The sequence below is a fragment of the Pleurodeles waltl genome, chromosome 7, assembly GCF_031143425.1.
Source record: "Pleurodeles waltl isolate 20211129_DDA chromosome 7, aPleWal1.hap1.20221129, whole genome shotgun sequence".
Lineage (NCBI taxonomy): Eukaryota > Metazoa > Chordata > Amphibia > Caudata > Salamandridae > Pleurodeles > Pleurodeles waltl.
The window spans coordinates 11,309,043-11,325,355 of NC_090446.1; the positions used below are offsets into that span (position 1 = coordinate 11,309,043).

Consider the following 16,313-nt stretch of genomic DNA (forward strand, 5'->3'; position numbering starts at 1 on the left):
GCTCTTTCACAATGATGTGTTAGGTTTTTCCTTGGATGCCTCCTTTCCCAGGAATAAGCATGTATTATTCAACAACGTTGAGAGCACAGGTAAAACAAAGACAAGAATGTGAAACAATGCACTGTGCAATGCCAGCATGAAAACTCTCAAGGAGTACGCTGCCCAGGCCTACAGCTTCTCAGACACTGTATCTGTCTATTTTGGGGAGCTGCAGAGAATCCTTGCCTGTGCTTTTCGAGCCTGCTGTCTGGGGTGAGTGCCTGGATAAATTGTTGTTGGGAAGGACAAGGCAGCTAGCTCCTCTACAGGGGTCAATTTAGGAGGTTGGTGGGAAGCACAGGAAGGGGCAGGAAGGAAGCTCTCTGCTGTTGCTTCTCGGCCTAGGCAGAGCTGCAGGTGTGGTTAAAAAGGATTGGCGTTTGGCCAGGTCCCAGACCACAGTGCAACCTAGGGCAACAAGAGAGGTGAGGCTACTGAGGCCCTTACCCTGAGCCTTCTGACCCCACCGCCCCTTTGGCCCCGATCGGCCAAAACCTCTCTATAAGGGCTAAAGGTGATTATTATATATGCCTGAGTAACTTAGGGTCCCTCGCATAAATGGACTCCTGCTGAAGGAGCTCGCCTTTGCTTTGGGACTGGCCCAACACGGCCTTGCTCTCCTCAACAAACCTGCCACCAGCCAGGAGGCTGAATGGCTTGCAGAAGGACACTCCCAGGTATGCCCAAGCACTTCATTTGCATAGAGACTACCCTCTCTTGGGCCCGCCTCCACTCACCTATTAAGTAATGTGGCTAGAATATCAAGACAGAAAGAGGAGCAGGGCCTGACAGCCTTTCAAAGGCTCAACTGAGGTGCTGGGCTGACGGCTGGGATCACCAAAGCCTGGGATGACTCCAATATGGAAGCAGAAGCCTTAGGGCAAACAAAGGTCAGCAGTTGATGTGCTGTAAAGAAGAAGGGCTGCAGAGGGCCTCAGCAAAGCCTTCGGAATACTTGTGGATTGGCAGGAGTGCCTATATTTGTTTTTTGAGAAGCACCTTGCCAGTGCAAAGGATTGCTGAGGAAGAGGAAGGAGCAGAGCGGAATGACTGGAGCCAGTGAGGTTGCCTGTGAAGACATGAAGGGCTATGTTGAAAGGGGCACCGCTTGCAGAGCCAAGTAGTCGTTACCAAGTGGTTAAGGCGATGGACTAGATATCATTTGGCGTCTCCACGAGTATGTTCAAATCCTGCCGACTACGTCAGATGACATTTTTGGGATTCCTCTTCAGGGCCTCCTGCGTGGGAGAACAAGGGAGCAGCCTCTATGCAAAGCAGTCAGTAAAACAGAATATGAAGCAAAGACCATTAAAGCCACAGAAGAAAGATATGAACCCAGGCCAAATGCATCCTGCTCCCCCTCCCTCACCTGTCAGGCACTAGTCTGCAGAGAAACTGAACACGCCCACTCTCCTCCAAGGAGAATTCAGCTCAGGAAACGCCTAGCCACAGGCCCTAGATTGGACGAGGCACTTCTTTTCATACCTGTAAAGACCAACCCGTCTCTCTGTGGAGTCCATTCATGGCCTCCAAGACAGAAGTTTTGCCATGGTGCCTATCGTGGCTGCCATCTCCCTGACGTTAAAGCTACCACCTCTTCCGGCCTGATTTTTTTCCCCCGTCTCAAAACATGAACATACAAGGAGTGCTAATTTCACATGCATGCCTGCTTTTAGCTTGAGACGCTTTAGAAAGTCTTCTGTGGAATAGGAATGATGTATAGGAGAGCAGGGAAAATGGTCCAGTGAACGGAAAGAAAAAAGACTACGGATGGAGGTAAAGTGCCCTGTTGAGATTCACTTGTGTGGGTAGTTGTGGCCGAGTGGTTAAGGCGATGGACTAGAAATCCATTGGGGTATCCCCGCGCAGGTTCGAATCCTGCCAACTACGCTGTCCCTTTTGTGAACAGTATTTTCCCATAATTCTTTGAAATACCTTCTGGCATAAATGCGGGCTCCAAAAGCAGGACTAATAGGGTCAGCGGCCTGGGAGGGCTCAAACTTTTGCCATTGTGGCCTTCCTCTCTAGAAAAGGACTGCTTCTGTCCAGAGGCTAGACCGCCAGCAGAAATAGAAACGAGCTACGTTGAAAATGGACCATAGCTTTAAGCAAGTAGTCGTGGCCGAGTGGTTAAGGCGATGGACTTGAAATCCATTGGGGTCTCCCCGCGTAGGTTCAAATGCTGCCGACTACGTGCTACTTCACCTTTGGTGATATTTTATACTTCATATTAAATGGCATCTGCACAAGCAGGCCGAATATAGCTATCACTCTCAATAGAGCTAAGGAAGGCGAAACACTGGGCAGGGAATGGGATCAAAAGAGTGGCCGGAGAAGGCATGAGACTACCTGTCTGGCACTCCTGCCACTTGTGCACCCCAGCTGTCGAGAAGACACATGTCGAGTAATAGCCAAGGAGATTGGGAAAGAACTTCAGTTATCATCTCGCCAGTAAGTTCCATCTGAGGTATCAGATGCATGAAGGAAGTAGCCTTATTGGGGCGTCTGACAGTGTCATTATTTTCCTAAAGTGTCATAACTGCATTCTTTTACAACCTCCTTTTTGCTTTTCTCTGGCCAGGAACATGAACTTTATAATAGTGCCTTTGAGTCACGTCAGTATGCAGGTATGGACCGAGTGTATTTTTTGCAGTAGAACGGATAGGCAAAGATGGGAAGGCAGTGGAGCAGAGTGAACTGAGGGAAAGAAAAAGACTGCTGTGAGAGTGAGAACCTCAGCTTAAGTGGCAGCCACCCCTCGTGAGTAGTCGTGGCCGAGTGGTTAAGGCGATGGACTCGAAATCCATTGGGGTGTCCCCGCGCAGGTTCAAATCCTGCCGACTACGTCGGTGCTCTTTCACAATGATGTGTTAGGTTTTTCCTTGGATGCCTCCTTTCCCAGGAATAAGCATGTATTATTCAACAACGTTGAGAGCACAGGTAAAACAAAGACAAGAATGTGAAACAATGCACTGTGCAATGCCAGCATGAAAACTCTCAAGGAGTACGCTGCCCAGGCCTACAGCTTCTCAGACACTGTATCTGTCTATTTTGGGGAGCTGCAGAGAAGCCTTGCCTGTGCTTTTCGAGCCTGCTGTCTGGGGTGAGTGCCTGGATAAATTGTTGTTGGGAAGGACAAGGCAGCTAGCTCCTCTACAGGGGTCAATTTAGGAGGTTGGTGGGAAGCACAGGAAGGGGCAGGAAGGAAGCTCTCTGCTGTTGCTTCTCGGCCTAGGCAGAGCTGCAGGTGTGGTTAAAAAGGATTGGCGTTTGGCCAGGTCCCAGACCACAGTGCAACCTAGGGCAACAAGAGAGGTGAGGCTACTGAGGCCCTTACCCTGAGCCTTCTGACCCCACCGCCCCTTTGGCCCCGATCGGCCACGATCGGCCAAAACCTCTCTATAAGGGCTAAAGGTGATTATTATATATGCCTGAGTAACTTAGGGTCCCTCGCATAAATGGACTCCTGCTGAAGGAGCTCGCCTTTGCTTTGGGACTGGCCCAACACGGCCTTGCTCTCCTCAACAAACCTGCCACCAGCCAGGAGGCTGAATGGCTTGCAGAAGGACACTCCCAGGTATGCCCAAGCACTTCATTTGCATAGAGACTACCCTCTCTTGGGCCCGCCTCCACTCACCTATTAAGTAATGTGGCTAGAATATCAAGACAGAAAGAGGAGCAGGGCCTGACAGCCTTTCAAAGGCTCAACTGAGGTGCTGGGCTGACGGCTGGGATCACCAAAGCCTGGGATGACTCCAATATGGAAGCAGAAGCCTTAGGGCAAACAAAGGTCAGCAGTTGATGTGCTGTAAAGAAGAAGGGCTGCAGAGGGCCTCAGCAAAGCCTTCGGAATACTTGTGGATTGGCAGGAGTGCCTATATTTGTTTTTTGAGAAGCACCTTGCCAGTGCAAAGGATTGCTGAGGAAGAGGAAGGAGCAGAGCGGAATGACTGGAGCCAGTGAGGTTGCCTGTGAAGACATGAAGGGCTATGTTGAAAGGGGCACCGCTTGCAGAGCCAAGTAGTCGTTACCAAGTGGTTAAGGCGATGGACTAGATATCATTTGGCGTCTCCACGAGTATGTTCAAATCCTGCCGACTACGTCAGATGACATTTTTGGGATTCCTCTTCAGGGCCTCCTGCGTGGGAGAACAAGGGAGCAGCCTCTATGCAAAGCAGTCAGTAAAACAGAATATGAAGCAAAGACCATTAAAGCCACAGAAGAAAGATATGAACCCAGGCCAAATGCATCCTGCTCCCCCTCCCTCACCTGTCAGGCACTAGTCTGCAGAGAAACTGAACACGCCCACTCTCCTCCAAGGAGAATTCAGCTCAGGAAACGCCTAGCCACAGGCCCTAGATTGGACGAGGCACTTCTTTTCATACCTGTAAAGACCAACCCGTCTCTCTGTGGAGTCCATTCATGGCCTCCAAGACAGAAGTTTTGCCATGGTGCCTATCGTGGCTGCCATCTCCCTGACGTTAAAGCTACCACCTCTTCCGGCCTGATTTTTTTCCCCCGTCTCAAAACATGAACATACAAGGAGTGCTAATTTCACATGCATGCCTGCTTTTAGCTTGAGACGCTTTAGAAAGTCTTCTGTGGAATAGGAATGATGTATAGGAGAGCAGGGAAAATGGTCCAGTGAACGGAAAGAAAAAAGACTACGGATGGAGGTAAAGTGCCCTGTTGAGATTCACTTGTGTGGGTAGTTGTGGCCGAGTGGTTAAGGCGATGGACTAGAAATCCATTGGGGTATCCCCGCGCAGGTTCGAATCCTGCCAACTACGCTGTCCCTTTTGTGAACAGTATTTTCCCATAATTCTTTGAAATACCTTCTGGCATAAATGCGGGCTCCAAAAGCAGGACTAATAGGGTCAGCGGCCTGGGAGGGCTCAAACTTTTGCCATTGTGGCCTTCCTCTCTAGAAAAGGACTGCTTCTGTCCAGAGGCTAGACCGCCAGCAGAAATAGAAACGAGCTACGTTGAAAATGGACCATAGCTTTAAGCAAGTAGTCGTGGCCGAGTGGTTAAGGCGATGGACTTGAAATCCATTGGGGTCTCCCCGCGTAGGTTCAAATCCTGCCGACTACGTGCTACTTCACCTTTGGTGATATTTTATACTTCATATTAAATGGCATCTGCACAAGCAGGCCGAATATAGCTATCACTCTCAATAGAGCTAAGGAAGGCGAAACACTGGGCAGGGAATGGGATCAAAAGAGTGGCCGGAGAAGGCATGAGACTACCTGTCTGGCACTCCTGCCACTTGTGCACCCCAGCTGTCGAGAAGACACATGTCGAGTAATAGCCAAGGAGATTGGGAAAGAACTTCAGTTATCATCTCGCCAGTAAGTTCCATCTGAGGTATCAGATGCATGAAGGAAGTAGCCTTATTGGGGCGTCTGACAGTGTCATTATTTTCCTAAAGTGTCATAACTGCATTCTTTTACAACCTCCTTTTTGCTTTTCTCTGGCCAGGAACATGAACTTTATAATAGTGCCTTTGAGTCACGTCAGTATGCAGGTATGGACCGAGTGTATTTTTTGCAGTAGAACGGATAGGCAAAGATGGGAAGGCAGTGGAGCAGAGTGAACTGAGGGAAAGAAAAAGACTGCTGTGAGAGTGAGAACCTCAGCTTAAGTGGCAGCCACCCCTCGTGAGTAGTCGTGGCCGAGTGGTTAAGGCGATGGACTCGAAATCCATTGGGGTGTCCCCGCGCAGGTTCAAATCCTGCCGACTACGTCGGTGCTCTTTCACAATGATGTGTTAGGTTTTTCCTTGGATGCCTCCTTTCCCAGGAATAAGCATGTATTATTCAACAACGTTGAGAGCACAGGTAAAACAAAGACAAGAATGTGAAACAATGCACTGTGCAATGCCAGCATGAAAACTCTCAAGGAGTACGCTGCCCAGGCCTACAGCTTCTCAGACACTGTATCTGTCTATTTTGGGGAGCTGCAGAGAAGCCTTGCCTGTGCTTTTCGAGCCTGCTGTCTGGGGTGAGTGCCTGGATAAATTGTTGTTGGGAAGGACAAGGCAGCTAGCTCCTCTACAGGGGTCAATTTAGGAGGTTGGTGGGAAGCACAGGAAGGGGCAGGAAGGAAGCTCTCTGCTGTTGCTTCTCGGCCTAGGCAGAGCTGCAGGTGTGGTTAAAAAGGATTGGCGTTTGGCCAGGTCCCAGACCACAGTGCAACCTAGGGCAACAAGAGAGGTGAGGCTACTGAGGCCCTTACCCTGAGCCTTCTGACCCCACCGCCCCTTTGGCCCCGATCGGCCACGATCGGCCAAAACCTCTCTATAAGGGCTAAAGGTGATTATTATATATGCCTGAGTAACTTAGGGTCCCTCGCATAAATGGACTCCTGCTGAAGGAGCTCGCCTTTGCTTTGGGACTGGCCCAACACGGCCTTGCTCTCCTCAACAAACCTGCCACCAGCCAGGAGGCTGAATGGCTTGCAGAAGGACACTCCCAGGTATGCCCAAGCACTTCATTTGCATAGAGACTACCCTCTCTTGGGCCCGCCTCCACTCACCTATTAAGTAATGTGGCTAGAATATCAAGACAGAAAGAGGAGCAGGGCCTGACAGCCTTTCAAAGGCTCAACTGAGGTGCTGGGCTGACGGCTGGGATCACCAAAGCCTGGGATGACTCCAATATGGAAGCAGAAGCCTTAGGGCAAACAAAGGTCAGCAGTTGATGTGCTGTAAAGAAGAAGGGCTGCAGAGGGCCTCAGCAAAGCCTTCGGAATACTTGTGGATTGGCAGGAGTGCCTATATTTGTTTTTTGAGAAGCACCTTGCCAGTGCAAAGGATTGCTGAGGAAGAGGAAGGAGCAGAGCGGAATGACTGGAGCCAGTGAGGTTGCCTGTGAAGACATGAAGGGCTATGTTGAAAGGGGCACCGCTTGCAGAGCCAAGTAGTCGTTACCAAGTGGTTAAGGCGATGGACTAGATATCATTTGGCGTCTCCACGAGTATGTTCAAATCCTGCCGACTACGTCAGATGACATTTTTGGGATTCCTCTTCAGGGCCTCCTGCGTGGGAGAACAAGGGAGCAGCCTCTATGCAAAGCAGTCAGTAAAACAGAATATGAAGCAAAGACCATTAAAGCCACAGAAGAAAGATATGAACCCAGGCCAAATGCATCCTGCTCCCCCTCCCTCACCTGTCAGGCACTAGTCTGCAGAGAAACTGAACACGCCCACTCTCCTCCAAGGAGAATTCAGCTCAGGAAACGCCTAGCCACAGGCCCTAGATTGGACGAGGCACTTCTTTTCATACCTGTAAAGACCAACCCGTCTCTCTGTGGAGTCCATTCATGGCCTCCAAGACAGAAGTTTTGCCATGGTGCCTATCGTGGCTGCCATCTCCCTGACGTTAAAGCTACCACCTCTTCCGGCCTGATTTTTTTCCCCCGTCTCAAAACATGAACATACAAGGAGTGCTAATTTCACATGCATGCCTGCTTTTAGCTTGAGACGCTTTAGAAAGTCTTCTGTGGAATAGGAATGATGTATAGGAGAGCAGGGAAAATGGTCCAGTGAACGGAAAGAAAAAAGACTACGGATGGAGGTAAAGTGCCCTGTTGAGATTCACTTGTGTGGGTAGTTGTGGCCGAGTGGTTAAGGCGATGGACTAGAAATCCATTGGGGTATCCCCGCGCAGGTTCGAATCCTGCCAACTACGCTGTCCCTTTTGTGAACAGTATTTTCCCATAATTCTTTGAAATACCTTCTGGCATAAATGCGGGCTCCAAAAGCAGGACTAATAGGGTCAGCGGCCTGGGAGGGCTCAAACTTTTGCCATTGTGGCCTTCCTCTCTAGAAAAGGACTGCTTCTGTCCAGAGGCTAGACCGCCAGCAGAAATAGAAACGAGCTACGTTGAAAATGGACCATAGCTTTAAGCAAGTAGTCGTGGCCGAGTGGTTAAGGCGATGGACTTGAAATCCATTGGGGTCTCCCCGCGTAGGTTCAAATCCTGCCGACTACGTGCTACTTCACCTTTGGTGATATTTTATACTTCATATTAAATGGCATCTGCACAAGCAGGCCGAATATAGCTATCACTCTCAATAGAGCTAAGGAAGGCGAAACACTGGGCAGGGAATGGGATCAAAAGAGTGGCCGGAGAAGGCATGAGACTACCTGTCTGGCACTCCTGCCACTTGTGCACCCCAGCTGTCGAGAAGACACATGTCGAGTAATAGCCAAGGAGATTGGGAAAGAACTTCAGTTATCATCTCGCCAGTAAGTTCCATCTGAGGTATCAGATGCATGAAGGAAGTAGCCTTATTGGGGCGTCTGACAGTGTCATTATTTTCCTAAAGTGTCATAACTGCATTCTTTTACAACCTCCTTTTTGCTTTTCTCTGGCCAGGAACATGAACTTTATAATAGTGCCTTTGAGTCACGTCAGTATGCAGGTATGGACCGAGTGTATTTTTTGCAGTAGAACGGATAGGCAAAGATGGGAAGGCAGTGGAGCAGAGTGAACTGAGGGAAAGAAAAAGACTGCTGTGAGAGTGAGAACCTCAGCTTAAGTGGCAGCCACCCCTCGTGAGTAGTCGTGGCCGAGTGGTTAAGGCGATGGACTCGAAATCCATTGGGGTGTCCCCGCGCAGGTTCAAATCCTGCCGACTACGTTGGTGCTCTTTCACAATGATGTGTTAGGTTTTTCCTTGGATGCCTCCTTTCCCAGGAATAAGCATGTATTATTCAACAACGTTGAGAGCACAGGTAAAACAAAGACAAGAATGTGTAACAATGCACTGTGCAATGCCAGCATGAAAACTCTCAAGGAGTACGCTGCCCAGGCCTACGGCTTCTCAGACACTGTATCTGTCTATTTTGGGGAGCTGCAGAGAAGCCTTGCCTGTGCTTTTCGAGCCTGCTGTCTGGGGTGAGTGCCTGGATAAATTGTTGTTGGGAAGGACGAGGCAGCTAGCTCCTCTACAGGGGTCAATTTAGGAGGTTGGTGGGAAGCACAGGAAGGGGCAGGAAGGAAGCTCTCTGCTGTTGCTTCTCGGCCTAGGCAGAGCTGCAGGTGTGGTTAAAAAGGATTGGCGTTTGGCCAGGTCCCAGACCACAGTGCAACCTAGGGCAACAAGAGAGGTGAGGCTACTGAGGCCCTTACCCTGAGCCTTCTGACCCCACCGCCCCTTTGGCCACGATCGGCCAAAACCTCTCTATAAGGGCTAAAGGTGATTATTATATATGCCTGAGTAACTTAGGGTCCCTCGCATAAATGGACTCCTGCTGAAGGAGCTCGCCTTTGCTTTGGGACTGGCCCAACACGGCCTTGCTCTCCTCAACAAACCTGCCACCAGCCAGGAGGCTGAATGGCTTGCAGAAGGACACTCCCAGGTATGCCCAAGCACTTCATTTGCATAGAGACTATCCTCTCTTGGGCCCGCCTCCACTCACCTATTAAGTAATGTGGCTAGAATATCAAGACAGAAAGAGGAGCAGGGCCTGACAGCCTTTCAAAGGCTCAACTGAGGTGCTGGGCTGACGGCTGGGATCACCAAAGCCTGGGATGACTCCAATATGGAAGCAGAAGCCTTAGGGCAAACAAAGGTCAGCAGTTGTTGTGCTGTAAAGAAGAAGGGCTGCAGAGGGCCTCAGCAAAGCCTTCGGAATACTTGTGGATTGGCAGGAGTGCCTATATTTGTTTTTTGAGAAGCACCTTGCCAGTGCAAAGGATTGCTGAGGAAGAGGAAGGAGAGAGCGGAATGACTGGAGCCAGTGAGGTTGCCTGTGAAGACATGAAGGGCTATGTTGAAAGGGGCACCGCTTGCAGAGCCAAGTAGTCGTTACCAAGTGGTTAAGGCGATGGAATAGATATCATTTGGCGTCTCCACGAGTATGTTCAAATCCTGCCGACTACGTCAGATGAAATTTTTGGGATTCCTCTTCAGGGCCTCCTGCGTGGGAGAACAAGGGAGCAGCCTCTATGCAAAGCAGTCAGTAAAACAGAATATGAAGCAAAGACCATTAAAGCCACAGAAGAAAGATATGAACCCAGGCCAAATGCATCCTGCTCCCCCTCCCTCACCTGTCAGGCACTAGTCTGCAGAGAAACTGAACGCGCCCACTCTCCTCCAAGGAGAATTCAGCTCAGGAAACGCCTAGCCACAGGCCCTAGATTGGACGAGGCACTTCTTTTCATACCTGTAAAGACCAACCCGTCTCTCTGTGGAGTCCATTCATGGCCTCCAAGACAGAAGTTTTGCCATGGTGCCTATCGTGGCTGCCATCTCCCTGACATTAAAGCTACCACCTCTTTCGGCCTGATTTTTTTCCCCCGTCTCAAAACATGAACATACAAGGAGTGCTAATTTCACATGCATGCCTGCTTTTAGCTTGAGACGCTTTAGAAAGTCTTCTGTGGAATAGGAATGATGTATAGGAGAGCAGGGAAAATGGTCCAGTGAACGGAAAGAAAAAAGACTACGGATGGAGGTAAAGTGCCCTGTTGAGATTCACTTGTGTGGGTAGTTGTGGCTGAGTGGTTAAGGCGATGGACTAGAAATCCATTGGGGTATCCCCGTGCAGGTTAGAATCCTGCCAACTACACTGTCCCTTTTGTGAACAGTATTTTCCCATAATTCTTTGAAATACCTTTTGGCATAAATGCGGGCTCCAAAAGCAGGACTAATAGGGTCAGCGGCCTGGGAGGGCTCAAACTTTTGCCATTGTGGCCTTCCTCTCTAGAAAAGGACTGCTTCTGTCCAGAGGCTAGACCGCCAGCAGAAATAGAAACGAGCTACGTTGAAAATGGACCATAGCTTTAAGCAAGTAGTTGTGGCCGAGTGGTTAAGGCGATGGGCTTGAAATCCATTGGGGTCTCCCCACGTAGGTTCAAATCCTGCCGACTACGTGCTACTTCACCTTTGGTGATATTTTATACTTCATATTAAATGGCATCTGCACAAGCAGGCCGAATATAGCTATCACTCTCAATAGAGCTAAGGAAGGCGAAACACTGGGCAGGGAATGGGATCAAAAGAGTGGCCGGAGAAGGCATGAGACTACCTGTCTGGCACTCCTGCCACTTGTGCACCCCAGCTGTCGAGAAGACACATGTCGAGTAATAGCCAAGGAGATTGGGAAAGAACTTCAGTTATCATCTCGCCAGTAAGTTCCATCTGAGGTATCAGATGCATGAAGGAAGTAGCCTTATTGGGGCGTCTGACAGTGTCATTATTTTCCTAAAGTGTCATAACTGCATTCTTTTACAACCTCCTTTTTGCTTTTCTCTGGCCAGGAACATGAACTTTATAATAGTGCCTTTGAGTCACGTCAGTATGCAGGTATGGACCGAGTGTGTTTTTTGCAGTAGAACGGATGGGCAAAGATGGGAAGGCAGTGGAGCAGAGTGAACTGAGGGAAAGAAAAAGACTGCTGTGAGAGTGAGAACCTCAGCTTAAGTGGCAGCCACCCCTCGTGAGTAGTCGTGGCCGAGTGGTTAAGGCGATGGACTCGAAATCCATTGGGGTGTCCCTGCGCAGGTTCAAATCCTGCCGACTACGTCGGTGCTCTTTCACAATGATGTGTTAGGTTTTTCCTTGGATGCCTCCTTTCCCAGGAATAAGCATGTATTATTCAACAACGTTGAGAGCACAGGTAAAACAAAGACAAGAATGTGAAACAATGCACTGTGCAATGCCAGCATGAAAACTCTCAAGGAGTACGCTGCCCAGGCCTACAGCTTCTCAGACACTGTATCTGTCTATTTTGGGGAGCTGCAGAGAAGCCTTGCCTGTGCTTTTCGAGCCTGCTGTCTGGGGTGAGTGCCTGGATAAATTGTTGTTGGGAAGGACAAGGCAGCTAGCTCCTCTACAGGGGTCAATTTAGGAGGTTGGTGGGAAGCACAGGAAGGGGCAGGAAGGAAGCTCTCTGCTGTTGCTTCTCGGCCTGGGCAGAGCTGCAGGTGTGGTTAAAAAGGATTGGCGTTTGGCCAGGTCCCAGACCACAGTGCAACCTAGGGCAACAAGAGAGGTGAGGCTACTGAGGCCCTTACCCTGAGCCTTCTGACCCCACCGCCCCTTTGGCCCCAATCGGCCAAAACCTCTCTATAAGGGCTAAAGGTGATTATTATATATGCCTGAGTAACTTAGGGTCCCTCGCATAAATGGACTCCTGCTGAAGGAGCTCGCCTTTGCTTTGGGACTGGCCCAACACGGCCTTGCTCTCCTCAACAAACCTGCCACCAGCCAGGAGGCTGAATGGCTTGCAGAAGGACACTCCCAGGTATGCCCAAGCACTTCATTTGCATAGAGACTACCCTCTCTTGGGCCCGCCTCCACTCACCTATTAAGTAATGTGGCTAGAATATCAAGACAGAAAGAGGAGCAGGGCCTGACAGCCTTTCAAAGGCTCAACTGAGGTGCTGGGCTGACGGCTGGGATCACCAAAGCCTGGGATGACTCCAATATGGAAGCAGAAGCCTTAGGGCAAACAAAGGTCAGCAGTTGATGTGCTGTAAAGAAGAAGGGCTGCAGAGGGCCTCAGCAAAGCCTTCGGAATACTTGTGGATTGGCAGGAGTGCCTATATTTGTTTTTTGAGAAGCACCTTGCCAGTGCAAAGGATTGCTGAGGAAGAGGAAGGAGCAGAGCGGAATGACAGGAGCCAGTGAGGTTGCCTGTGAAGACATGAAGGGCTATGTTGAAAGGGGCACCGCTTGCAGAGCCAAGTAGTCGTTACCAAGTGGTTAAGGCGATGGACTAGATATCATTTGGCGTCTCCACGAGTATGTTCAAATCCTGCCGACTACGTCAGATGACATTTTTGGGATTCCTCTTCAGGGCCTCCTGCGTGGGAGAACAAGGGAGCAGCCTCTATGCAAAGCAGTCAGTAAAACAGAATATGAAGCAAAGACCATTAAAGCCACAGAAGAAAGATATGAACCCAGGCCAAATGCATCCTGCTCCCCCTCCCTCACCTGTCAGGCACTAGTCTGCAGAGAAACTGAACGCGCCCACTCTCCTCCAAGGAGAATTCAGCTCAGGAAACGCCTAGCCACAGGCCCTAGATTGGACGAGGCACTTCTTTTCATACCTGTAAAGACCAACCCGTCTCTCTGTGGAGTCCATTCATGGCCTCCAAGACAGAAGTTTTGCCATGGTGACTATCGTGGCTGCCATCTCCCTGACGTTAAAGCTACCACCTCTTCCCGCCTGATTTTTTTCCCCCGTCTCAAAACATGAACATACAAGGAGTGCTAATTTCACATGCATGCCTGCTTTTAGCTTGAGACGCTTTAGAAAGTCTTCTGTGGAATAGGAATGATGTATAGGAGAGCAGGAAAATGGTCCAGTGAACGGAAAGAAAAAAGACTACGGATGGAGGTAAAGTGCCCTGTTGAGATTCACTTGTGTGGGTAGTTGTGGCTGAGTGGTTAAGGCGATGGACTAGAAATCCATTGGGGTATCCCCACGCAGGTTCGAATCTTGCCAACTACGCTGTCCCTTTTGTGAACAGTATTTTCCCATAATTCTTTGAAATACCTTCTGGCATAAATGCGGGCTCCAAAAGCAGGACTAATAGGGTCAGCGTCCTGGGAGGGCTCAAACTTTTGCCATTGTGGCCTTCCTCTCTAGAAAAGGACTGCTTCTGTCCAGAGGCTAGACCGCCAGCAGAAATGGAAACGAGCTACGTTGAAAATGGACCATACCTTTAAGCAAGTAGTCGTGGCCGTGTGGTTAAGGCAATGGACTTGAAATCCATTGGGGTCTCCTCGCGTAGGTTCAAATCCTGCCGACTACGTGCTACTTCACCTTTGGTGATATTTTATACTTCATATTAAATGGCATCTGCACAAGCAGGCCGAATATAGCTATCACTCTCAATAGAGCTAAGGAAGGCGAAACACTGGGCAGGGAATGGGATCAAAAGAGTGGCCGGAGAAGGCATGAGACTACCTGTCTGGCACTCCTGCCACTTGTGCACCCAAGCTGTCGAGAAGACACATGTCGAGTAATAGCCAAGGAGATTGGGAAAGAACTTCAGTTATCATCTCGCCAGTAAGTTCCATCTGAGGTATCAGATGCATGAAGGAAGTAGCCTTATTGGGGCGTCTGACAGTGTCATTATTTTCCTAAAGTGTCATAACTGCATTCTTTTACAACCTCCTTTTTGCTTTTCTCTGGCCAGGAACATGAACTTTATAATAGTGCCTTTGAGTCACGTCAGTATGCAGGTATGGACCGAGTGTGTTTTTTGCAGTAGAACGGATAGGCAAAGATGGGAAGGCAGTGGAGCAGAGTGAACTGAGGGAAAGAAAAAGACTGCTGTGAGAGTGAGAACCTCAGCTTAAGTGGCAGCCACCCATCGTGAGTAGTCGTGGCCGAGTGGTTAAGGCGATGGACTCGAAATCCATTGGGGTGTCCCCGCGCAGGTTCAAATCCTGCCGACTACGTCGGTGCTCTTTCACAATGATGTGTTAGGTTTTTCCTTGGATGCCTCCTTTCCCAGGAATAAGCATGTATTATTCAACAACGTTGAGAGCACAGGTAAAACAAAGACAAGAATGTGAAACAATGCACTGTGCAATGCCAGCATGAAAACTCTCAAGGAGTACGCTGCCCAGGCCTACAGCTTCTCAGACACTGTATCTGTCTATTTTGGGGAGCTGCAGAGAAGCCTTGCCTGTGCTTTTCGAGCCTGCTGTCTGGGGTGAGTGCCTGGATAAATTGTTGTTGGGAAGGACAAGGCAGCTAGCTCCTCTACAGGGGTCAATTTAGGAGGTTGGTGGGAAGCACAGGAAGGGGCAGGACGGAAGCTCTCTGCTGTTGCTTCTCGGCCTAGGCAGAGCTGCAGGTGTGGTTAAAAAGGATTGGCGTTTGGCCAGGTCCCAGACCACAGTGCAACCTAGGGCAACAAGAGAGGTGAGGCTACTGAGGCCCTTACCCTGAGCCTTCGGACCCCACCGCCCCTTTGGCCCCGATCGGCCAAAACCTCTCTATAAGGGCTAAAGGTGATTATTATATATGCCTGAGTAACTTAGGGTCCCTCGCATAAATGGACTCCTGCTGAAGGAGCTCGCCTTTGCTTTGGGACTGGCCCAACACGGCCTTGCTCTCCTCAACAAACCTGCCACCAGCCAGGAGGCTGAATGGCTTGCAGAAGGACACTCCCAGGTATGCCCAAGCACTTCATTTGCATAGAGACTACCCTCTCTTGGGCCCGCCTCCACTCACCTATTAAGTAATGTGGCTAGAATATCAAGACAGAAAGAGGAGCAGGGCCTGACAGCCTTTCAAAGGCTCAACTGAGGTGCTGGGCTGACGGCTGGGATCACCAAAGCCTGGGATGACTCCAATATGGAAGCAGAAGCCTTAGGGCAAACAAAGGTTAGCAGTTGATGTGCTGTAAAGAAGAAGGGCTGCAGAGGGCCTCAGCAAAGCCTTCGGAATACTTGTGGATTGGCAGGAGTGCCTATATTTGTTTTTTGAGAAGCACCTTGCCAGTGCAAAGGATTGCTGAGGAAGAGGAAGGAGCAGAGCGGAATGACAGGAGCCAGTGAGGTTGCCTGTGAAGACATGAAGGGCTATGTTGAAAGGGGCACCGCTTGCAGAGCCAAGTAGTCGTTACCAAGTGGTTAAGGCGATGGACTAGATATCATTTGGCGTCTCCACGAGTATGTTCAAATCCTGCCGACTACGTCAGATGACATTTTTGGGATTCCTCTTCAGGGCCTCCTGCGTGGGAGAACAAGGGAGCAGCCTCTATGCAAAGCAGTCAGTAAAACAGAATATGAAGCAAAGACCATTAAAGCCACAGAAGAAAGATATGAACCCAGGCCAAATGCATCCTGCTCCCCCTCCCTCACCTGTCAGGCACTAGTCTGCAGAGAAACTGAACGCGCCCACTCTCCTCCAAGGAGAATTCAGCTCAGGAAATGCCTAGCCACAGGCCCTAGATTGGACGAGGCACTTCTTTTCATACCTGTAAAGACCAACCCGTCTCTCTGTGGAGTCCATTCATGGCCTCCAAGACAGAAGTTTTGCCATGGTGACTATCGTGGCTGCCATCTCCCTGACGTTAAAGCTACCACCTCTTCCGGCCTGATTTTTTTCCCCCGTCTCAAAACATGAACATACAAGGAGTGCTAATTTCACATGCATGCTTGCTTTTAGCTTGAGACGCTTTAGAAAGTCTTCTGTGGAATAGGAATGATGTATAGGAGAGCAGGGAAAATGGTACAGTGAACGGAAAGAAAAAAGACTACGGATGGAGGTAAAGTGCCCTGTTGAGATTCACTTGTGG

General features: G+C 49.7%; 15 non-coding genes across 15 annotated transcripts; all 15 read left to right on the plus strand.

Moving 5' to 3' along the window:
- Positions 1–1,847: 1,847 nt before the first annotated feature.
- TRNAS-AGA (transfer RNA serine (anticodon AGA)) lies at positions 1,848–1,929 on the plus strand. Its single transcript has one exon. It is a non-coding gene; the product is annotated as a tRNA-Ser (tRNA).
- Positions 1,930–2,151: 222 nt separating this feature from the next.
- Positions 2,152–2,233, plus strand: TRNAS-UGA (transfer RNA serine (anticodon UGA)). The gene has a single exon. It is a non-coding gene; the product is annotated as a tRNA-Ser (tRNA).
- Positions 2,234–2,803: 570 nt separating this feature from the next.
- On the plus strand, positions 2,804–2,885 carry TRNAS-CGA (transfer RNA serine (anticodon CGA)). The gene has a single exon. It is a non-coding gene; the product is annotated as a tRNA-Ser (tRNA).
- Positions 2,886–4,747: 1,862 nt separating this feature from the next.
- TRNAS-AGA (transfer RNA serine (anticodon AGA)) lies at positions 4,748–4,829 on the plus strand. Its single transcript has one exon. It is a non-coding gene; the product is annotated as a tRNA-Ser (tRNA).
- A 222-nt stretch (positions 4,830–5,051) lies between these two features.
- On the plus strand, positions 5,052–5,133 carry TRNAS-UGA (transfer RNA serine (anticodon UGA)). Its single transcript has one exon. It is a non-coding gene; the product is annotated as a tRNA-Ser (tRNA).
- Positions 5,134–5,703: 570 nt separating this feature from the next.
- On the plus strand, positions 5,704–5,785 carry TRNAS-CGA (transfer RNA serine (anticodon CGA)). The gene has a single exon. It is a non-coding gene; the product is annotated as a tRNA-Ser (tRNA).
- A 1,862-nt stretch (positions 5,786–7,647) lies between these two features.
- TRNAS-AGA (transfer RNA serine (anticodon AGA)) lies at positions 7,648–7,729 on the plus strand. The gene has a single exon. It is a non-coding gene; the product is annotated as a tRNA-Ser (tRNA).
- A 222-nt stretch (positions 7,730–7,951) lies between these two features.
- Positions 7,952–8,033, plus strand: TRNAS-UGA (transfer RNA serine (anticodon UGA)). Its single transcript has one exon. It is a non-coding gene; the product is annotated as a tRNA-Ser (tRNA).
- Positions 8,034–8,603: 570 nt separating this feature from the next.
- On the plus strand, positions 8,604–8,685 carry TRNAS-CGA (transfer RNA serine (anticodon CGA)). The gene has a single exon. It is a non-coding gene; the product is annotated as a tRNA-Ser (tRNA).
- A 1,851-nt stretch (positions 8,686–10,536) lies between these two features.
- Positions 10,537–10,618, plus strand: TRNAS-AGA (transfer RNA serine (anticodon AGA)). Its single transcript has one exon. It is a non-coding gene; the product is annotated as a tRNA-Ser (tRNA).
- Positions 10,619–10,840: 222 nt separating this feature from the next.
- Positions 10,841–10,922, plus strand: TRNAS-UGA (transfer RNA serine (anticodon UGA)). Its single transcript has one exon. It is a non-coding gene; the product is annotated as a tRNA-Ser (tRNA).
- A 570-nt stretch (positions 10,923–11,492) lies between these two features.
- Positions 11,493–11,574, plus strand: TRNAS-CGA (transfer RNA serine (anticodon CGA)). The gene has a single exon. It is a non-coding gene; the product is annotated as a tRNA-Ser (tRNA).
- A 1,851-nt stretch (positions 11,575–13,425) lies between these two features.
- TRNAS-AGA (transfer RNA serine (anticodon AGA)) lies at positions 13,426–13,507 on the plus strand. Its single transcript has one exon. It is a non-coding gene; the product is annotated as a tRNA-Ser (tRNA).
- Positions 13,508–13,729: 222 nt separating this feature from the next.
- Positions 13,730–13,811, plus strand: TRNAS-UGA (transfer RNA serine (anticodon UGA)). Its single transcript has one exon. It is a non-coding gene; the product is annotated as a tRNA-Ser (tRNA).
- A 570-nt stretch (positions 13,812–14,381) lies between these two features.
- On the plus strand, positions 14,382–14,463 carry TRNAS-CGA (transfer RNA serine (anticodon CGA)). The gene has a single exon. It is a non-coding gene; the product is annotated as a tRNA-Ser (tRNA).
- Positions 14,464–16,313: the final 1,850 nt, after the last annotated feature.